We start from the raw sequence: 22,584 nt of genomic DNA, 5'->3' as shown, positions 1-22,584 counted from the left end.
CAAAGAGAGTCAGAAAACTAATGGATCAGATTTTACCATCCAACCTCAGTAACCAAGAAGTGTGACCTCATGATAAAGATATGCTGTAAACTAATTGTAAATGTACTAAGTCCAACAAAACACCTTAAAGGTCCAAATTAAATTGGTAATTTACATACAATTAAACTAGTGAGGAACAGAAAGTACTGAGAATTGTTATAAGGAAGACTGTCTGACAGAGGCCAGATCTGAACTTCCAGGACAATAAATCAACAAATTTCTGCAAGATCTAACAGTATGATTGCAAGTAACAAGTGGAAAGCCACTTGTGATCTACACATGACTCATCTTAAAACTGGAGGGTCATAGAGCAAGCAAGCCCAGCAACAGAAATAGAAAAAAAAAGTATATGTTGAGCTTGAGGAACTTTGAAATGTTTTGGTTTAGAACGCACAGCCCACTCTCCTACTGAGGATGCTTGAGAGGGATCCCCAGAGGATACAGGTAACTGCTGGCAGAGTGGTTACCTGATGTGATGGAGGGACTCTGTCCGTTGCTGCACAGGAAGAAAGCAATACTGTAATACAAATAAAGATAACACTCTTGGTCACTGTCATTTTCTTGCGGGAAGGATCCTAGTTGCATAAAGGTGCATATCCCATGCATATCCAAGGCATAAGAAGAACTGAAATAGAAAACAAGAGAACATATTTTTGGTTAACAGAAAACAAAGTAAATAGACTTGAGAATTTTCCTTCCAGTTTGGAAAAAACGTCTAAAGATACAGAAAACCCTGACCAAAAAATGCCATGGAAGAATGAAAAAAAATCAGGTAAGTGAGTATTCATTTAGTTTACTAAATTGTCTAGAAAGATAGGGGGTTTTTTTTAATTATTATTTAGGTAAGAAGGAATTTATTTATAATATAGACTGTAGTCTAAGATCTAATATATTAAATCTTACTAGTTCCAAACAAAGAACTAAAGCTCTAAACTTCTAAACTAGTTTAGTTCTTTCATGAAATGATTCACTGGTACCTACTAATGTACAAGTTATTCAAATACATTGTGTTTTTGATTTCCTGATTTGCCCGTTACTTACAAATTGCTTATACTAATCCAGAGACCAGTATCTCCTTCTCATCTTTCTTCAAGCCTATGACAGATGTGAGAGGTGTTCCCATTCTGGATGAGTCTTGTCTACAAGCCATAATAAAAACAGAAAATACATGTCATAAAGGCTGGTATCCTCAATATGAATATTTATACAGTACTGCTGTACTCCATATTTAAGCTGCGCTATAAGAAAAAATAGAAAACAGATGGCAGTGCACACAAACCAAGCACAGAAAAACTGTGGAGTTTGCAATGTGTTTTAAAATCTGATTTCAAACCTTCTACACACTGATACCTTTTAAATAGTAGCTTGCATAGGACTTTGAGCACTTTGTTGTACTAACTTGGCTTGTCCTTTAAAACCAACCCATCACCACCATTATTTCCAGTATATTAAATGACAGCAAATATTCCTTAAATTGCTTGTTAAATAAACAGTAACATTTTGGAGACTGACAACTCGATTATTAGCTCTGTGGTTTTGGCATTCAACTCTTAACAGATACGTTGCCTCCTTAAAACAACCCTCCAGAAACCACAGCTCGACCCACTGTAACAAAAACATGAACCTTTTAGCAATTACTTGCTTAAGCATGATTTTCTATTAAACTGTATAATACCTCTTCTGGCCCAAAATATTCTATACAGTGGTATTACCACTCCCTTTCCAGTAGTAAACAAGTCTTACTAATCTGCTTGACTGTAGTTTAAATGTAAGGCAATCAGGAATTACAAAAAAAAACCCTGTTAAATTGTAGGGAGATAAGATAACTGCAAGTTATCACAACTAAAACAGGTTGAGATAGATACATAAAGAGAAGTTAATGTATCACAGCTTCTATATATGTAAACTGGGTAACTCTTCACCACTAAGTTTTACATAAATATATAAACTGCCAGATTACTCAAACTGTTTCCTCAAATACAAGCAAACATAACTCAGACTCAAACGTGATTACTATATGCGATTTTCCATAGGTGTTGGTATTTTCTGCCTAGCCTTAACTAAAAGAAGTAATTGATTATAAAATAAATTCTCATTTTCATGGAGGCAAAAGGACAGCAAGACCTAAACCAGACTGCTTTTTTCGTCTAGACTTTCACAGACAGCTAGATAACTAGGAACAGCTTATGATTTTCTTCTTTTCTACCATGGCTGTTATAATCACATTGAAGAGTACAGAAGCATAACCTTTATTCTTATGAAGTTAATTTAAAATGAAAGCATGAAACAGTGAACGGAAAGTCCACATGGTACAGAAAACTGAGTTTTTGAAAGGGTTCTTCACATGAATGTCTTTTAACCCTGCAGTAAATCTGAATATTGAGATGATAATTCAGGAGTAGTTTTGAAGATCACAGCTGCATAAAACCCATTAAAGGTTAGAAATCATTAAAAGCTTCCCTCTGAGAAAGTTTCTAGTTTTACAGTATGTTGTACATAGAAGAGATAGGAAGGCAACTGTTCCTTCTGTACCTACAAATGAAAAAACAACCAACCAACAAAAAAAAAGTAGTAAAGATTTTCAACTGCAGTTATTTTTGAGAAAAATTGTAACATGCTTAATGTTAAAAAAGATAGGTGTATTTTCAGACGTACAAACAGAAACCACACAAACTCCTCTGACTGCCTTCTAATAAACTGTAGTTTCTCTGAACATACTTTCAGCCACCTACAAGGGCCTCGTAGATAATCTAAAAAAAAATCTGGATAATCATTTGCCTTGCATCATTAAAATGAAATGGGATAAAATTGAGACTGAGCTTTGATGCTGTCTACGTAGTAAAAATCGCATCAATGAAGAATTAAAGTCATGCGAAACACAGGGAAGAATGAAATAATACTGGGCATTCAGTGTGAGAGAGGCCTATATGAATAAACAATTTGTTTTCCTTCAGTTCTTAAAGGGTAACAAATCTCAAGAATAACATTATTCAAACTCTGTAGTGGAAGATCTCAACCAATCACCAGGAGTGTTAAAACAGCATAACTATTTTCACATTTCTTACTGATTAGAAAAAAAAAAATATTACAAAGGACTGTAATTTGACTTGTTCTCCCTAGAAACTTCCTTTATAAAACATAAAAATTAAACAGCTTGCCATTGCTCCAGTGGCCGCTAGATGACAACAGAGTCTAACAATCTAACACCCTCTGCTTTACCTTTTAAATGACGTGCAAAGAATGGATTTGAAGCTATCTTTGTCAAACGCATTTGTATTGATACATGCTTAAGCAAATGTATACTACTTGGCTCCATAGAAAATCCAATCCAGTCCAAAATCCAATCAACTTAATGTAGTGGAAGAATAGTAATAATCCCTCCTTGCCCACCCATAGCCACTTCCAAATTCACACGTGCACATGCAGCTAATCATGTTGTAAATATAATTTCTGAGGTATCATCTAAGCTGCCAGCAGGTGTCAAAATAAGCTGATCTTCCTTGCCTGGATGAGAAGTGAACCAGACCAAGAGCTTACGTTCTACTGTGAAAAGGCCAGGATAATTCTTCCTTTTCCTACTTTAAAACCTGTGTGATTTTATGCAATAAAAGCCAATGAGAAGAGCTGTGGCAGATTTGCCATGACCTACATAGCATATGGAAATGGAACACTTTCACTTTCCATGCTTTCTTTCTTGAGCGCCTTGCTTCTTTATGACACGTTTGTGTCTTGCTAGAGTACCTTTGTCCACTCTGAGTTGAGAGATAGAGCTGAAGCTTATTTTTACTTTTGTGCTAATCAGGGAAGCTGGGAGGAAGAGAAATAGAATTTTCCCTATGAGAAGAATAAAAAAGCTGAGCACTCCTTTATTCTGACAGGAAAGGGGAGGCTCAAATTTACACTGCCAAGAACTAGAAAATTAATGACCCTTTTTCTCTTTGAAGTTCACTGGCCTAAATATCAAGATGATCATATACTCTGATGACAGCCTCTCTCTCACAATTGCACCAGTTTAAGTGATAACAAACCACTCCAGATCTAGCTGATGTCAACAGATGCCTCAGCTGTTTATCAACCAAAATAAAGAGGCCACAAAGACCACCCAGCACCTGTCCTAGTTTGAATCTCCCTCCACATTTTGATGACTTCTTTTTAAACCATTCAGATTCTGAACAAAATTATTCCTTCCTATAACAAATCAAGTTCCAGATAGGAAAACTTGCCAGTCTTTAATTCATAGTATTTCTAGAGTCACTCTTAACAATGCAATTGGTAAATGAGAAACCTAGAAGAATTTTGTAATACTTCTGAAATCGGCATTATCACTCTGGTAGTCAACCAAGTATTCATACTACAGCTGTTTCAAAGAAAAGCTGATTAGAAACTCTGGGATCAAAACTGTTTAAATGCTATTCATTTTGTTCAAAAATGCTATGGTATATTATGCTTTCTTTTAACTGTGAAAGCATTAACATACACATGCTTTCTATTTACTATCAAATAGCTCAGTCCTCAAAAAATTTGTGGCATTTTTCCACATCTAAATAAAGCCAACTAGGAATGATAGACTGTGTAAATAAAAAGGCATATGTAACTTTCAAACAATGAGTGACAATGTGAGTCCTAGGTTTCTTTCCTTCTGAAATAAACTTTTGAATAGTCAGATATAGTATCTTACCAGGTGAACACTTCAGAAGAAATCCCTCTGTTGCTTCTTTCTGAGTTGTTGCAGCAGCTATTCAGATTTTTAAAATTTCTTTGGAGCAGGAACACATACAAGCATAGAAGAAGCATCACAACTCTAGTGCAGGTATCAGGAAAAAAACCGCATAACCTAGAATAGATAAAACAAAACAAAACAAAATTGCTTCAAATCTACTGAGCTGTCAGTTTGTTTTCTTCTTTCTTAATAATTATTGGTGAAGTTTAAAACCAGATAAGTTAACATAACGACAAGGGGGGGGGGGGGGGAAGACTGATGACAAAGCAGAACATAAGGAAAGATTCAAAGATCTTGCTTTTGTTCTCTGAATTTCTTAAGGAGTATTTTCAATTTAGATTTGGAATTAAAAAGTTAAACTGGTACAATGTATTTTCTCTTTCTGTCTTACTTTTAATAACTATTTCTAAGTCTTAGTCATGTATTCAGGCTTTTAAAGCATTCCATTTGCTCCAAAAATCTTAACAGCATTCAGTTATCTGACTATGGTTATTTTTGCTATCATCAACATTACAGAAGAAAGAGCCACATTGGCTCTCCTCTCTTGCACTGCTCTGAGATCACATGGGTCTTTTGCTCTTTGGTCCATTTCAGCTGTGGTAAATTAAAAAAAAAACAAACAACAAAACAAAACACTCCTCATCCCCCTTAAATTCAAGTGATTTGCACTGACATACTACTGAATGCTTTGATATGCATTCAGAAGACACTTCCATGCAAAATTATTTCAAATTAATGCCAAGTATCAGATTTTGAGAGTTTGGATTAAAATGTCTGAGAAAAAAACCCTACAGTTTAAAAAGCAGCTTTCCAGAATACACATTGATTCCAGAAGAGATAACACTGATAATTATAGTACAAGAGATTAACTTCCCCAAGAAGAAACTGTAAGACGAGACAGAGGGGAAGAAAAACAAAAATAAACCCCAGACAAACAACATCCCAAAAAAACTCTTAGAACAATAGGAAGAATGAACCTATTTAACTATCCAGAAGATGATGACAGTAATTGAAAGAAGGGAAAAGGAAGCTGTGACGGAAAGCAGTGGTTATTGCAGCAACTGGTCTTTGCCAAATACTACAGAACATTTATCCCTTTAACGAAAATCTGGCAAACACAGAGGGTTACCATCAGCATCTCCTACCTGCTGGTTTTTGTACTCCTATGCCAGAAGAAGAGTCTTGATCCTGCCAAATGGAAAGGCAAAGCTGTTATTAATGTAGATTCTGCCTCAGAGGCAGCTGCACCACCCAGAAAAGAAGGCCACCCTGTTTGGATTGAAATTCAGTTGCTCTTTATTAACTCTTCCAGAGTAACACTGTTGGTCAGAGTCCTGGCAAGCTGAGAAAGTAAGATCCATTGGTATATAAACATACATGCATGTATATTTGTACATATGTGTGTGTGTATATATATATTTATACATATATTTTTCCAGTAACACATCTCCCTACAGCAAAGGCCTTGCAAAGTGTTGATAAACTTCCCCCCAAGGCATAATTTCCATCTTCAAACAGTCACAAAAAAATAATTGTTCTGTTATTTGTGTTTACACACAAGGGAAAAAGCAGAGTGGATTATAAATTCCCTCCCATACCCATAAGAATAGGTGGCACAGGATGAACTCTATAAATCCTTTCTCCTGTTTCATTGTCTTTCTCTAAATCACTAGACTGTATGTGATTTTGCACTTGCCATATATCATTTCTGAATGACCAAGGCTGGCAGAGCAAATTTCATTTTTGTATGTATTAACTATTTTATGCATGCATGTGTGCATGTCAATCAAACCATAAAGTAATCTGGACAAAGACACTATTATTTTAATTATATAGTAAAAGACTAATCTTGTAGTCATGTAAAACTGCTAGATTTCTCAAAGAGCTGTATAGCATTTCATAATCCGTAGCAATTAGTTTCATCAGGCAATAAACCTTACATCAGCAATATGGTACACGGTAAGTTATACAAGGAATGCAGCTTCAGAGAATGACAGGTTGACATATACAGTGTGAAAAAAGAAACACATATGTATTTCTGGTACAAATCCAATGCAACTTCATAAAAATCAAGAAATTTACTCCAGCCTATCTGAGAACCATCCCAGGTAAAATAGATTACAATGGATCATAAAGTGAATCTTTTAACATGCACAGTGTCTATAAACATACTGCATTTTTATCGTTGTGAGTATTAACAACAAATATAACTGAGAATCCTTGTCTTTTCTTTCCTCCATCATGCTAATGGTCCCAGTGTATATGAACTACAAAGTACTGCAGGCACAATGCCAGAAGGTACTAAAAATACCCCTCCCTCTTTCCTTTCAATGTTGTTTCTCACTATAATAAACAGGTCTCAAACAGGTCTAGACAGCCTCCAAGAAGAAAACTTTTGATATCTTAGTACACATCACATGAAAAGGCAATGCAGACGTATCAGCAGAAAAAAATCCATCTGTCAAAAGAAGCCATCTACACTGACATAAGTTCTTGTAGAACTTCTATATCAACAAATTACAATCCTTACAGTGTAGATAAAACTCCTCTTTTCAATCACTGCTCTTCTCAAACTGTCAGTTTTTGGGCTGAGGTTTTTCCTTCTAAGACTGCTTGAAAATTAGCTTATAAAATTATGCAACTGCTATACTTTAATAGGTCTTTTGATGAAGCAGTTACATGGACAAGTGAACTTCATATCTAGCAAAATGAAAAAACAGATCCAGATTCCAGTGTTGCACTGGACCACTTCCAGTCCAGTGCGAGCACGATAAAATCGTATAGTCAGATATCCTTTGCTTTTCCTATCTTAAAAATCTTAGAAACTTCATACACAAAAAGCAAAACACACAAGGATTGCATAGTCATCACACCTCGTTCATTGTATTTGTTGTTTTAAAAGAATAAGATCAGCTTGTGCTCCCCCCCCCCCCGCCTTGTTTTTCTAAAAGCTTAAGGTCTTTATTGTTCATTATGAATTCTTGCTTTTTTCTGTGAAAGAGCTGGTATCAACCACCATTAGATGGAGAAGGCTGGCCTAGATTGCTACTGGTGTCACCTCATTATGCATAAAGTCAGCATGGATTTTTTCTGAAACGAACAAAATACTGGGGTATTTTCCTGCTTGCAGTTTGGATGATAAATTTAGGATTGGCCAGCTTAGAAGTATCTGTGACAACTGTGAAATTGACATCAAAGTATTCAAGAAAATGAAACGCAAACAATTTGAAGGGCATAGGATTTTCAGCTACCTTTTAAGAACTCTGCTTTGTTTGCTTATGACATCTTCAGTTACCACTACATGTTTAAAGACCAATGTCTAGTACACTTCCATGAAAGATTCTTTATAAAAAGTGCCTGTGCTGTGTCAATTATGGAAAGGATTTGAAACGCAGAAAAATGTGGGGAAAAACACTGACAACTCTGAAATTTTTGAGTGTCAATCACAAGATAAGTAAGTATATCTCTATGTCATGAAATATTAATAACCACAAAACTAAGTTACAGGAAAACTATTAATCAAGTAATATCAAAATCATGATGAATGCAAATAGGTATAGTTTAGCTTATCTCAGGGGAACTATATTGATTTGTTCTCCTTGAGAATCTCTCTCCAAGTGTAAGAACGTAAGGATGCTAGAAACTGGTTGTGAATATAAGACTAAATCTAGACTGACTCCTTAGGTAGTTTCTTAGATATAAACTTTTATTATTAATTTATGGAATCCCTTGTTATTTCAGGGTGCTTCCTGTCTGTCCTACATCATCCGTGCCACAGACTATTCTCAAGGAAGACAAAGAAGCTCTGAATCAAAAAATTTTTATTTTGACCTTTAGAATTTCCTCTTTTTTGATACAAAAATCACCATAAACCAAAGCCACATTTTAGCAGTGAGTAACAACCAGATTAAAAAAAAAAAAAGGGTTTGCTGTCATGGACATTTAGATATCAATAGTTTGATTTAAACAAGGGATTACTAAGCAAATCAAAATCAAGAATAGTAAGCAAGGTATAGTAAGAAATTAGATCTTTAACAGGGGAACATTACTCTGAATAATCAGTGATGCTTATAATGTTTCATTTCAGAAGCTCTTGCTGGCTAAGGAAAAGCTGACTTAACTGAATGTTTTCCTGTAGATTTGCTTGTGCTGTCTTGACATAGAGAAGAAAGAATGGTAAACAAAAATGTTAGTACAAAAATAAATTCAAGTTGTATACTATAAAACTGTTTAGATAATCATTCTATCCCCCTGTATGTAATGGGAGAAATTTCTTTTAAGGAATCCTGAAGTAGGAAGTTTTATACCTGGAAATAATGCTTTGAACTTTTTTAGGAACCATAAGCTAAACTAACATGACCAACTAAACAAGGTACTGCAAGGAAGGGACAAGATCAATTATACTTTCATTTGATGTATTACAATGTAGTCTTAGTTTATATTAGAGACTTCTTTGGAATAAGTGAATTGGTCTCTCATCAGATTTATAACTAGACATCTTATGACTTGTTTCAAAGATAACATACCCAAAGACATCATAAAGATAATGTTGCAGCACTTTCTTCTAGCATGACCTTTAAAACTTGATTATTCCCATGACAGGAAATGCAATATTTAAAAAAACCATCATATTTCCATTAATATTACACCTGCATCTCATATACTTTAGTTCATGTTCTTGACTAAAAGTACCAGCTGATATCCAGAGTTGTACACCAAATGACCTCATGCTCTGAAATGAGTAATGCAATAGACAACTCAATCGATTCTCATTCTATCAATGTGTGAAACAGGTTTTATAAGTCTCCCAAACTTGCAGGAAGCAATCCAAAGAGTCTACCAAGGAAAACAATAGTCAACACAGAGAATTTCTTCCATAATTAGGAAGGGCAGCATATGCAGCCAACAGAGAATAGAGGGTTTAGCATGTCTTGCTGTGCAGTTCAAAATAGCTCCATTCACGATAGGTATCTAAATGAAATTTTACTTTTCACTGACTGTCAGGAAAACAGCAAGAGCATTCTAGGAGCTCATGACTGTGGAGTCAGTAGTCTGTCATGGCCAAGATAAGATGCATTTCCATAGTCAATTATTTCCTTATATAATCAGCTAAGTTCTGAAGTGTCTGCATAGAAGAGTTAATTGCTTTAAAGCTCCAAAAGCATTGCTACTAGTCCAATAGCAATGTTTCTGGAGTAGGAGATTATGGCTGTTCCATTTATTAGTAATCTAAGTCAGGAATCTCTAAAGTATACTTATATGGTAAGTACAAACTGAACAGCTACCTCAGCCTACAGGAAGTTCAAAATGATGCTTAGAAACAATGTTAAAAATACCTTGGATGGACTAATCCCTAGGATGATGCTTGGGGAGCAGAAAATGTAACTTAGAAATGTTAGAGAAGAAAATGCATCCAGCTGTGACTGCTTTCTGCAGAATACAAGGGAAAGAATTTTTATTTTTTCTAGCATGCTACTTCTCTCCTGTCCAACATAGATGTGCGAGCTCTTTGCCCTTTTTATACATGCTTCACAATGCAACTGCCCAACACTTTTGGCAGTGGACTGACAGGTGATTGCAGCGACTTTGGGAGGAGGATACACCTGCTAGCCCAAATTACTTCAGAGGGCCTGGGAATTGGACTGCTTGATCATAAAACTTTTAATGATACAATATCTACATGAGAAAGACTATTGAATGGCACATTTATCTTTCTTAAAAGACTACAATCAGAATCATACAGATGAGATTATTACATATCATGAGCTATTAACCATATGCCAGTGCCTGACAGTGTATTTATTCATTGCAAGTGCGAGCAATAGAAATTGACAGAGAAACAGCAAATTTCTGATTTGATCATTGTTAGCAATTTAGTCCAGGATTTGGGGCATTCAGACAATACTGGAAGATGAGTAAAAAATATAAGTCTGAGTGAACCTGCAAGCCAAATGAAGTTAATCTGTTACTAAGATTCTGGATGGTAGTGGAAGAATACCATTCTCACAACATCTAAGCTTGTCAGATGTTGCCACTAACCTAAAGGCAAAACTCTGACTTCCAAAGGGACCTGCACTTTCTCCACCAATGTCTGATGCACTGATACACTACTTGAAAGACACCAAAGTCAGGTTTTGGATGTTGGCACAGGATCTAGAAGTCCAAGGATTTCCCACTGAGTCATGGATATGTCAGATGGACTGAGTTGGGTCCGATAACAATACTGAACTTCTCAAAACAGAAAACATACTTAATGTATTGCTTTAAAAAGGATAGGGAAGGGGTATGTAAACATGTGGAATTGAACAGAACACCCTACTTGATGCCTTTGCAGCCTACCATAGCACTCTGAAAAGGAGGAGGTTATCAAGAGGTTTGGGAGGGTAACTAGTCATGTGTGTCTTTACAACGGACTAACAGTCCCAATGAACACATCAGATATGCTGTTTTAAAGAGGCAGTGATTATGATGGTGTTGACTTTTCATCCTCTGAAAATGCTGAGATAACCTGCAGTGAAGACAAGGCTGAGAGTAGAATTTCTCTGATTTCTTTTATAACAGAAACATACTCCCAGGACTAGGTAAGTTGAAAGAACAAAGCTCTCAGCCTTTAGTTGTTTCTTTTGCAGTAACTTTTCAAACGGCCGGTAGTACTCTTGCAGAACTGTAACTGTTCATCTCTTATGACCATTATCAGATCTGAAATATGAACTTTCTTACTATGAAGCTTTTTCTCCAGAGTCAGCATCTTACTGGAAGGTTTCTGAATTCTAGCGTCTCCTTACAGGCTGAAGAAATTACAATTACCTATAGGATCTACAGTGTTGGTATGCAAGAGAAGCAAGCTGTTTCAGCGGAAGTTAATGCTACAGTCAGTCTGTTAGAGACAGACTCCCTTTCCAAAACGCAGAGTAGTGGTTGTGATCTTCTGGAAATGACTGACTCTCTCACCAGACAGATAGAAAGAATATTTCTTTCAAGCTTTAAGACATGTATTAGATGCTACATCTCATCAGCAGGTAGGACTGCTGAATCAAAAGGGGCAGCTGACAAACATAATACTGAAGTCAGAGAATTTAATGACATAAATACAATGGACCTGCTACTGAAAGTATCATTATCATGTAGCATTGAGAAACATTGCCAATGCTCAGATTTTTCCTTTTTTTTTTTTTTTTTTTTTTTTTTTTTTCCTGAAGAAACCAGTGACAAGTAGATGATGCCATTAATACAAACTGATCTTTTTAAAAAGGTCATCTTTCTATTTGAAGTCTATCTCCAAGTTTGACTTCTTTGGAATAGTGGTCCAACAATAGTCATTCCCAATCACGGCATTCCACTGACTACTTATAAAAAGTAGTTTAAAAAATAATAATAAATGAAGCTTATTTAAGCTTTCACCTGTCAGACTTCCTGTGCAATTCTGAATTTTCAACAAGTATGCATCAGTTCTCCATTTCATTTTTTTAAACAAAATTTATAAATCCCCTTCTTTTCAGAATGTGCATATATATAGCATACCACATTATACATATTAAATATACCTCCTGACTTGATGAATTAAGATTTTCAATCTCAGTGTAAACAATTACATTGCAAACATTCAAACCCAGAATACTAAAGAGTCTGGTAGTATTATCTGTATCTTTCTTTCTTACAGTTATTCAAAATGAAAAATGGATCTTATTACGGAACTTTCTCAGCAATAAAACTGTTCTGCATTTAAGCTTCCAGTGGAAGTTTGGTTCAGTTTTTATTTCTGCCATATTCCATGATCCTTGGGAGAAGTATTGATAGATTTTGTTATCCCTGTTTCCTTCCATCTGAAAGGACTGTGTAAATACAAAGAAGAAAACCCTATGGCCCCTCAAGAAAGCGTCTGATGTGCTCAATTCTTGACCTGTTGAAGTCATATTAAGCTCACTGACATCAGTGGCTTATCCTCCAAACTGAATATATTTTATTTTTTCGTATTTGTAAATCCAAACACAGACTACTTCAAGGTAGGGAGCAAATTTATTTCTCAGAGAAAATTTCAAAAAGGTACTCGTCAGTCTAACACCTCTTTGCCTTAGAGAGGCCTAACTTTTAGAGGCTAACCTCACTATAGTGATTAAATCGAATGAACACAGAGGGTTAATAGAGCTGATTATGAACATAAGCCACACTCATATCCACCTTTACTCCTTACTCCGCCTCCTTTCTAAGAACCCATCATTGCAGAAAGAAAATGAAACAACCTTACTAAAAATGTTTAACATTATAAATAAAATTAGTAAGCGGGAACACACCCAATGTACTCCGTGCTGCACATATACACTACAGAAATTAATGTCTTTCTATAATGTACTGTGAATGGGAGATACAGATAAAAATTTGGAAAGTAAGAATGAAATATCACATGATCATTCAGATACAAATATTTACAAATACCAGGTTTTATTAGAGTAACATCTGTAATGACTGCTCTAGGTCATAAAGAAACAGAAAAAGAAACACTTTGATTTTCATTATACCTAAAAATCTTCAGTATTGCTCAACAATCTCAAAGGAGTTTAGATCTTTAACTGAAGAAATATTCTAACAAGTAAAACTCAAACATTTTACCCAAACCTGAAGTTTCTGTCACAAAACTACTACAAATTCCTTAGTAGAGTTTGTGGAATGCTAGCTTACTACTAATATAGACTTTCCACTTTAAAACAGGAATCAACCTTGGTTCTGCAACCCTACCTAGTCAGGTACTCAGTGACACTCTGAATTATGTTCCACTCTCTTTTTTTCCTTCTTCTTTTCTCCTATGCACCTACTTAATGGTCTATGCCAACTACTAGGAGATGTGTATCCAAACAGATTTTATCTCCCTTACTACAAAACAGTGGGGAGGAAGGTAAATATTCACAAACTGTATATTTTATTATTTTCTAGACAACTAAGCATTACTGTAAGACAGATGAATGTGTAAACTGAGTAATGTTGGAAAGTTTATCCCTCAGTCAGTCAAAAATTATCACCCAACATGTTTTATTGCTAGAAATAAACAGCGAGCAAAAAAAGAAAGTTTTGAACTCTTGGATTCTCTTTTGGTGTGTATACATACCTCAAGGAAGTGCATATCTTCTTAAATGTATCTAAAAAAACCAACAAAACCTACTGTCCTCTCTCAATATAAAACATAACCAATAAATGTGCAAATGCACTACCATTTAAAAATCTATTCTGATATTAATTTCACTCTATATCTTATTTCTATACCTACAATATTACAGAGTGAAGCTCAGAATGTCTAATTGCATCTGAGAGAGAGGACTGATGGTGCACAGTGTTTAATATCAAGGATTCTGAGTTCAAAGATTTTACCTGACAATACTTCAGAACTACACTAAGGTGATACAACCCTGCTTGCCAACATATTTGACAGGTGTTTTGCTTATTAATTTTATGCACTACCAAAAAACCCTATGAACAAATAAGACAATTATTATGCCCTAATTATAATCAAATTTCAGCTTAGATTTATTTTTACTTAGTAGTGTTTCTCTTAGTCCTGTGAAATGTTTTCAAGTCCCCATCAGCTTGCCTTTGTAAATTTTATGTCTTTTTATAGATTACCAAAATTGAAATACAAGGTAATCAGACATCATGGTAATAGATGTCAATATGAAATGTTTGGTTTCTGGATAATGAGCTTTCAGCATATATGATAGGTACATGCAATTAGAAAATGGGCTTTGAGAATTATCAGTAGCAAGTTCCATCCTTCAGACAGCCAGTTGTATACCTATTTGTCAGCATGGAATACTTCTGTGATTACATTCAGAGTCTGAAACTGTTTTGCTAGATTCTTAATGGGGTCTCCAAAGTTGGCTGAGCACCATTATTCCATTGCTTTCTCTTACTTTCAAAGAATTAGGAAAAGATTCCTTGGTCACCTGTACTGGTTTTGGCTGGGATAGAGTTAAATTTCTTCATAAGATCTTGTATCATGCTTTGATTTGGATTTGTGAAGTGTTCATAACCCAGGGATGTTTTCATTATTACCGATCAGTGCTTACACAGTGTCAAGGCCTTTTCTGCTTCTCACACAACTCCACCAGCAAGTAGGCTGGGGGTGCATAAGAAGCTGGGAGGGGACACGGCTGGGACAGCTGACCCCAGCTGACCAAAGGAATACTCCAGACCATAATGATGTCATGCTCAGCATATAAATCTGGGGGAAGAAGAAGGAAGGGGGGTACTTTCGGAGTTGTGGCGTTTGTCTTCCCACGTAACCGTGGCGTGTGATGGAGCCCTGCTTCCCTGGAGATGGCTGAACACTTGCCTGCCAATCAGAAGTAGTGAATGAATTCCTTACTTTGCTTTGCTTGTGCACGCAGCTTCTTCTTTACTTATTAAACTGTCTTTATCTCAACTCTCATGTTTTCTCACTTTTACCCTCCTGAGTCTCTCCTCCATCTCACTAGGTGGGAGTAAAGTGAGTGGCTGTGTTATACTGCTTAGTTGTCAGATGGGGTTAAACCACGACATCAGTCCCTTGGTGTGTAGTTCAATTTTATAAACCCTGACACATCACTTAAAGAGGTCTGTGTTATCCTAATCTCCTTTTTGAAGGGAAGTGTCTTGACATAAGTCTGCCTTATTTGACTTTACCAAATGTATTATTGATCAGAATAAGACTATCTGTTCCTCATTGTTGCTGTACTCAAGACTCATGTCACATTTGATGATTTATGATCCTCATAAAAACCATAACCATCTTTTGCCTTTTCAGATCTTTGTTCTTGCTCCTGCATTGCTCCTGTCACCTCTAATGCCAAAACGAAAGTGCTCGTATAGCATTGGCATGATGAACCTTGCTACTGAACATTTTTTTTAAAGAAGAGACTGCTCAAGACAACCACAGAAACCCAGCAGCAGCAGAACCCAAACGGGGGCCCAAGATGGATCACAGCAGGCAATCTTAGGCAATCCAAATGGTAGATGCACCTGGACAGAAATCTGGTTTTGTGAATGACAGCATGCTGTTGCACCAGTTCTTACTAGGAAAACAGAAAGATGTCCAATGCAAGGCAAGAAGTATTTGAATAGAGAGGTCCAACACAGACAACCTGTTGTACTAACTCTTAAACTCACCATTTATATAACATAACCATGTTATTAGTACTAGTGAACCATTAAAAACAAACAAAAACCAAAAACAAACAAAAAACAAAGAAACTGTTGGGTTATTCCTTAAATACTGTTACTTATTTTACAACTTGAGAATTATTCTTTTGTTGAATTCTGTTGAATTGTTCTGCCAGTTGAACTTTGCATAGGAGACTTTAAGATGTTCCTTATTACACAATCTTTATTTTAGTTATATTTACATAAATTATTGAAGGTTTGAGAGTGCCATAGAACACACTCAAGTCATGACAGCAAAAGAAGAGCCAAGAGCAGAGCCTAGGTAGACCTAGTGAAGAGAAAATAGTAAAAAGCATTTAGAAATTTAGCATACAATCAAAAAGCTCCTGGACAAAAATCTATTTTTTTGAGATCATAGAATCATAGAATAGTTTAGGTTCAAAAAGACTCTTAAGATCGTCAGGTCCAACCGTTAACCTAGCACTGCCAAGTCCACCACTAGACCATGTCCTCAAGCACTACGTCTACTTGTCTTTTAAATACCTCCAGGGATGGGGACTCAACCACTTCCCTGGGGTGCCTGTTCCAGTGCCTAACTACCCTTTCAGTGAAGAAGTTTTGCCTAATATCCAACCTAAACTTCCCCTGTAACAGCTTGAGGACATTTCCTCTTGTCCTATCACTTGTTACTAGGGAGAAGAGACTGACTCCCACCTCGCTACAATCTCCTTTCAGGTAGCTGTAGAGACCACTAAGGTCTCCCCTCAGCCTCCTCTTCTCCAGACTAAACAACCTTAGCTCCCTCAGCCACTCCTCATAAGACTTGTGCTCCAGACCTTTCACCAGCTTCATTGCCCTTCTTTGGACACGCTCCAGCACGTCGATATCCTTCTTGTAGTGAGGGGCCCAAAACTGAACACAGTACTCGAGGTGCGGCCTCACCAGTGCCGAGTACAGGGCCACTATCACTTCCCTAGTCCTGCTGGCCACACTATTCCTGATACAAGCCAGGATGCCATTGGCCCTCTTGGCCACCTGAGCACACTGCTGGCTCATGTTCAGCTGGCTGTCAACCAACACCCCCAGGTCCTTTTCCAATGGGCAGCTCTCCAGCCACTCCTCCCCCAGCCTGTACCGTTGCATGGGGTTGTTGTGACCCAAGTGCAGGACCTGGCACTTAGCCTTGTTGAACCTCATACAGTTGGCCTCAGCCCATCAATCAAGCCTGTCCAGGTCCCTCTGTAGGACCTTCCTACCCTCCAGCAGATTGACACTCCCAGCCAACTTGGAGTAGTCTGCAAACTTACTGAGGGTGTACTTGATCTCCTCATCCAGATCATCAATGAAGATATTGAAGAGGACCGTCCCCAACACTGAGCCCTGGGGAACACCACTAGTGACCGGCTGCTAACTGGATTTTACTCCATTCACCAAGATGGAGATGTATGAGAAAATTTGGAGAAAACTGTTTGCTTGTAGAAATTTTCTGTATTTCTCTGCTGAAATATTGCAGTACCTATTGAACATCAGTGTGATCAAAGATGCATGCACTCTGAATAAAACATACACTTTGAACAAGTTTCCTCTTCCCCAAAAGGCATTTAAAACTGTTTGACGTGAAAGCATTTATAGCACCATCTCTTATTTCCACAGAAGATCTAAACTAGTATGGGTATTCAAATTGTTTTTCCCATAAAAGATATAGAAAGAGATAATTTGAAGGATAAAAACCCAGAAAAATTATTTTTAGATTTGCAGTAACTGTGACATATAAACACAATCAGAAGAGAAGTGAACTAGCAAAATGCACGTTTGCTCTCTAAGTATGCATTTACATAAATAAAAAAGCCCAAACATAAATTGCAAAAAAATTAACCTGCAAAGTGAAGGCTATTTGAGAATCAATTTTATTACAATGCATGGACTTTTAAAGTCAAAACGTAAACAAACCCTCCCCTCAAAACACCAGAGAAAGATCTGTCTGAATAAGTTAATTTCATGTTTAGATGACAACAAAAGTTTCACAAACACCCCATCATATTGATCTGCACAGCCTGTGCTGAAGCGCAGCCTAGCTGAAGCTAGAACTACTGAGAACATTCAGTTCAAGAATGAAGAACGGAGGAGACATCTGCATCTGCAGTAATTCAAAAGGACGTTTTCCAACAATTTAACATTCTTGCAGCACACAGTACATTTGATTTGAATAAGCAAACTAGAGGTCCTGCCTTCTTCATTAGTTCCCATTTTTCCTTAGTTTAAGCAGCACAAAATATCATTTATCATACGGATAGCTCTGCAATTATGTGGAATCTTAGAGAGAGGCTATTACTTTTTTAGCTCATTTCGCTCACCAAGACTTTGTTATCCAAATTATATCAATTCTGAACTAAGATCCTAACTCATAATTTGATGAAATGGTTAAAAGTACATTGAACTTTTAAAACTAGCTATTGCTCAAGAAAACATTAAGATTGATATTAAGATTATATTAATACTCTTTTAAAATATAATCTTTAGATGTGAAAGCTAGCTTATTTTATCTACAACATATGCAATTTATACTCCAAAAGTAAATTAGTCGGATCACTAAAAGACACATAGGAAAAGCCATCTGTGCAGATAAGGATTTTTTCATTTAAGCAATCACAAAAATGACATCAGCTGAAGTGTCTTTGTACACATCAATTATCACAGACATGTTCAATCATGCTCTGCAATACTGAACAATATACTTATTGTTATATGAACCAGTAAGATCTATGGCTTGTGTTTAGTACTCATTTTAAAAGGTACTAAAACAGAGCCAATCATTGTACATAAGATGAAGTGATAGTTTAGGAAGAAAATGTGATGAAATGGTAACAAAAGAGGGCTTTACTAACCACAGTATGATAAGAAAAATACTTCAACAATATTGAGATATCAATTTGTCAAAACTAAATTATAAGAGCTGTTGAACTGGAACCTAATACATGGCTATAGTAAATGTGATGACGTTTAGGAACATAGTGTCTTCTATTAAACTGCTAGAGATATGTCAGAAATTTCATTGCTTATTCAACATTATTGGATGCAAACAGATAAATGAAATAAATTGCAGAATTTTCCAAACTTTCCTAAAATTACTTGCCTATCGCTGCTTCAGTTTGTTACGCCAACTCAGCATAATCTTAGTAAACTGTTCACCAATTGGACTATTTCAACCAGACTTGACAGAGCAATAAAGACCTCAAATGAGAATCAAATTCCCATGCACTTTGTAGAGACAGAGCAAGTCCTTGCAGTGGGAAATGCAAGAAGAATGCAGCCATCACACATGGTTTGACAACAGACATTGGCCATAAAGACACAATGATCCACAAGAGCAGAGCCACTTTTGTCCTCTGTCTCGTGGTAGAATATTACAACCCAGAGGAACAGCTAGGGTTCAATGAAGAGAAGGGAGGGAAGAAACCCTAGAGGATATAAAGCACATATCCATAGGAAATGGGACTTTGTTACTTCGACTGCTTTTGAAACAATGTTCTGTCTGCTAACATATGAATAAACTACAACTGACCTTGAGAAAGAATGCTTTGGGGAAGCAGAAGACATGGCATCCAAGTGTAAAAATATCCCATGGGAGCTTCATATATCCTGAAGCAACATAATATATCAGATATAAACAAGTACATTGTTTACTGCTTCCAGCAATGAAGGAAGAAGAACATATTAAGGGGGGAAAAATTAGTAAAACTTCAGAGAAACTAATTTACAATTGCTATTTCATTTGCAATAGCCTCTCACTATAATTATTCGCTCTGATATTTTGCAACTAGAAGTTTGGATTAAAGATTATGCCTAAGATAAAAAGCCGGTTTAAGAAGAGCAAGGAAAAATCACTTGCACACTAGCAAAAAACAAATTCTGAGTAAAGGAATACTATCCATTTACAGAGAAAAATCTTACACTGTAAAGTACTTTGACTTGAAAAACTGTTTTTATATCAAGCTGAGAATGTAAAGGTTTATCATATTCAGTGTTATAATTACAGAACAAAGAGAGATCACTAATGATGCTGAAGGCAAGTATAAGACCTTTAAAATTAGTATTTCTAAAAACACACCTTTTGAAATTTTCAAAGGCTTTCTTCCAAATTATTATTCTCCTCAGTTAAACAAGGGAAGAACCTATTTGGGAGAAGGCAATTAATGTTTGCACATAAACCAAAATTCATTCCTGAGCTGAACTTGCCAAAAAATCATCAGCTGAGATAACTGGTAAGTACTTACCAACTTTCTACTGTCAGTTATACCAATGCCAAGTATGCTGGTAATTTAAATATTTGATAAGATGGGAACTGATCCACTAATTCTAAACATCCTTTATGAATACACAATCATCTATTACAGTTTTATCACAGTAGACTGGTACTCTTAATTACATTAGATCACATCCAATTGTCTAAACGGTCATTCATTTCAATGTTATACACAAAAATAATTGAAGGAATCTTTCTACACCTTGCAAATTCATTCATGTTATTAATAAAAGCAGAAGATCCTTTGAAGGAATTTCATTTCCTTATTCAGTTTGAAAGGATTTTTTTTTTTTTTTTAAATAGAAGTCAATTTTTTTTTCCATCAGGTAGAAGCAAACATGCAGAATGTATCATTATCAACTGGAACATTTTATGGGAAGTTTTTTTACCATATTTTCATAGAGATAGCTTGCAGACTGATTGCAAGCAATGTCACACATACATTGTTTGCTTCTGCAGCAGCAGCATGGGTGACACATATCTAGAGAAAATCTAGCCCAAAGTGACTGTCTGCCATTTCAGTGGTTTCCCTACTGTAATCCCTCCACCATTTACATCCTTTCCCCTAATTACTTCACTGCCTTCTTTAGCTCTTATTCCCCTCCCAACATAGAAAGGGAACTGAAACAATCTCCATATCTAGTAGACAGATCCAAATCTCTCCCTAGCACAATTGCTCCCTCACTAATTGCTTTTCAGTGATATGTATGTGACACACATATATACATAAAACCCAGTATTTAACAACTTTTTTGTGTACTTAAAGTTACATATACACTACAGAGCATTACATCATCTAATAGGTAAAATTACATTTGTAACGACTGAAGCCAGACAATTTTCATTAATTTTGGTATCTTGAACTAACAAATATTCAGGAAATTGTCAAGCATTCATTAATATGTCTCTGTTTTTAAGAAAAACTGAATTGAATCACAGCTCAAGGCCTGAATTCACAGCAGCATCACATCCTGAATGAACCATGGTAACAGGGGCAAGACTAGGCTTAGCTGTTATTGCTACTGGTAAGGAGATCCTTAACCCTGCTGGTGGCTACCTCCCACTAGACAGAGGAGCAAGCAGAGGCTCAGCCTGATACCAGACCCTATGACCAAGCATAGCCATGTCAATGTCACCATGGTTCAAAATATACGAAGTCTTTGAGGGGTGGAGCTGTAACCCTCTCTTTAGTCCCCTGCTTTAAAGTTCCTGCTTCCCACATAGAGGTTTAGCTGTTTGTGTATCAAGGATCCAAGACCCAGCTCTTGTGGCAAAGCTGCATCACCCTAGCTCAGATTTCACTAAAAACTGTTAAATAGTGAGAAAAATTGTAGGAATATTTGGAGAAAAATAAGCTAAAACTCCAGACAAAAGTTAAGTTGAGTGAGATGGTGATCATCAGTAGCTAAAAGATTCAAGAGGAAAAACACCAACAGGGTATGGTATAAAATAATTTAAAAATAAATAAACAAGGGGGACAGTTAGGAAACATCTGGCCAAGTCATCAGCATCAGAGCTAGTGGCAGACAGACTTAGGAATGGTGAGGACACTGGAGACAGCCCTTCCCCTCCTGACCAATACATGTGAGGAAAGCATCTTTGGATAGCTTACTGGTGGTGGTGAACATACAAACGCTTAACCCAACAGCTCATTAAGCCTTGACTATCTTTTATGTATGTGTGTACCAGTAAATAGTTACTTTATACATTTAAGTTGTATATATCCCACCTGCACAATCTCTCTGCACTCGTCTCACCAAGGCAAGCAGCTCTGATGCCAGCAGGATCCACAGCGAAGAGCTCTAGTGTGGTGCACAGTGGGGTTTCCTGAACCAGGGAAACCTCAGGGGGAGTGGAGAGACCTGCCAGGAGCCCGCAGCTCATGTGACAGTGGCTGACAAGACCTTGGTTGGGCCAGGACCAACGGCAGCCAAAGCTCCCCACACATATAAAAGAAGCCCCTGAGGAGTGCTAGTGACCAGGGCGTGGCACAGCAGTTTGCAAAGAGTGCTGTAGCTCTGCCAGCTGGACCAAGGAGCAATGGTATCTACCAGGCAGAAGGCCTTGTCCTCTCTAAGCTCTGCACCCACCACAACTGACACAGCTTCGCAGACAGAGCGCTGGTGGGAACACACTACTGCCCAGGTGTCAGGCTGCAGGGTGTGCCCTACTCTTACACCACTAACGGATGGCAGCAGTGAGCACACCTGTGGGAGGTGTGCCCAGGTAGAGGAGCTCCTCTGCTCAGTGGCAGAGCTCCAGGAGAAGGTGAGTAGGTTGAGGAGTATCAGGAAGTCTGAGAGAGAGAGACTACTGGAACCACACCCTACCTTCCCTGGGACAGGACCCACAGGCAGACAGGACACATGATACGGAGGATTCCCTATCCTCTCTC

General features: G+C 36.9%; 1 long non-coding RNA gene across 1 annotated transcript; it reads right to left on the bottom strand.

The window, feature by feature from the left end:
* LOC148057449 (uncharacterized) lies at positions 1-22,314 on the bottom strand. The gene is made up of 5 exons (XR_015699796.1): positions 21,919-22,314; positions 5,905-5,947; positions 4,718-4,873; positions 1,081-1,178; positions 1-664 (listed from the first exon to the last, which is right to left on the bottom strand). It is a non-coding gene; the product is annotated as an uncharacterized LOC148057449 (long non-coding RNA).
* Between the last annotated feature and the right edge of the window lie 270 nt (positions 22,315-22,584).

The sequence above is a fragment of the Nipponia nippon genome, unplaced genomic scaffold, assembly GCF_047370975.1.
Source record: "Nipponia nippon isolate SJK-2023a ecotype South Korea unplaced genomic scaffold, ASM4737097v1 scaffold_1, whole genome shotgun sequence".
In the NCBI taxonomy this organism is placed as follows: Eukaryota; Metazoa; Chordata; class Aves; order Pelecaniformes; family Threskiornithidae; genus Nipponia; species Nipponia nippon.
This window is presented reverse-complemented; position numbering and strand designations above follow the sequence as displayed.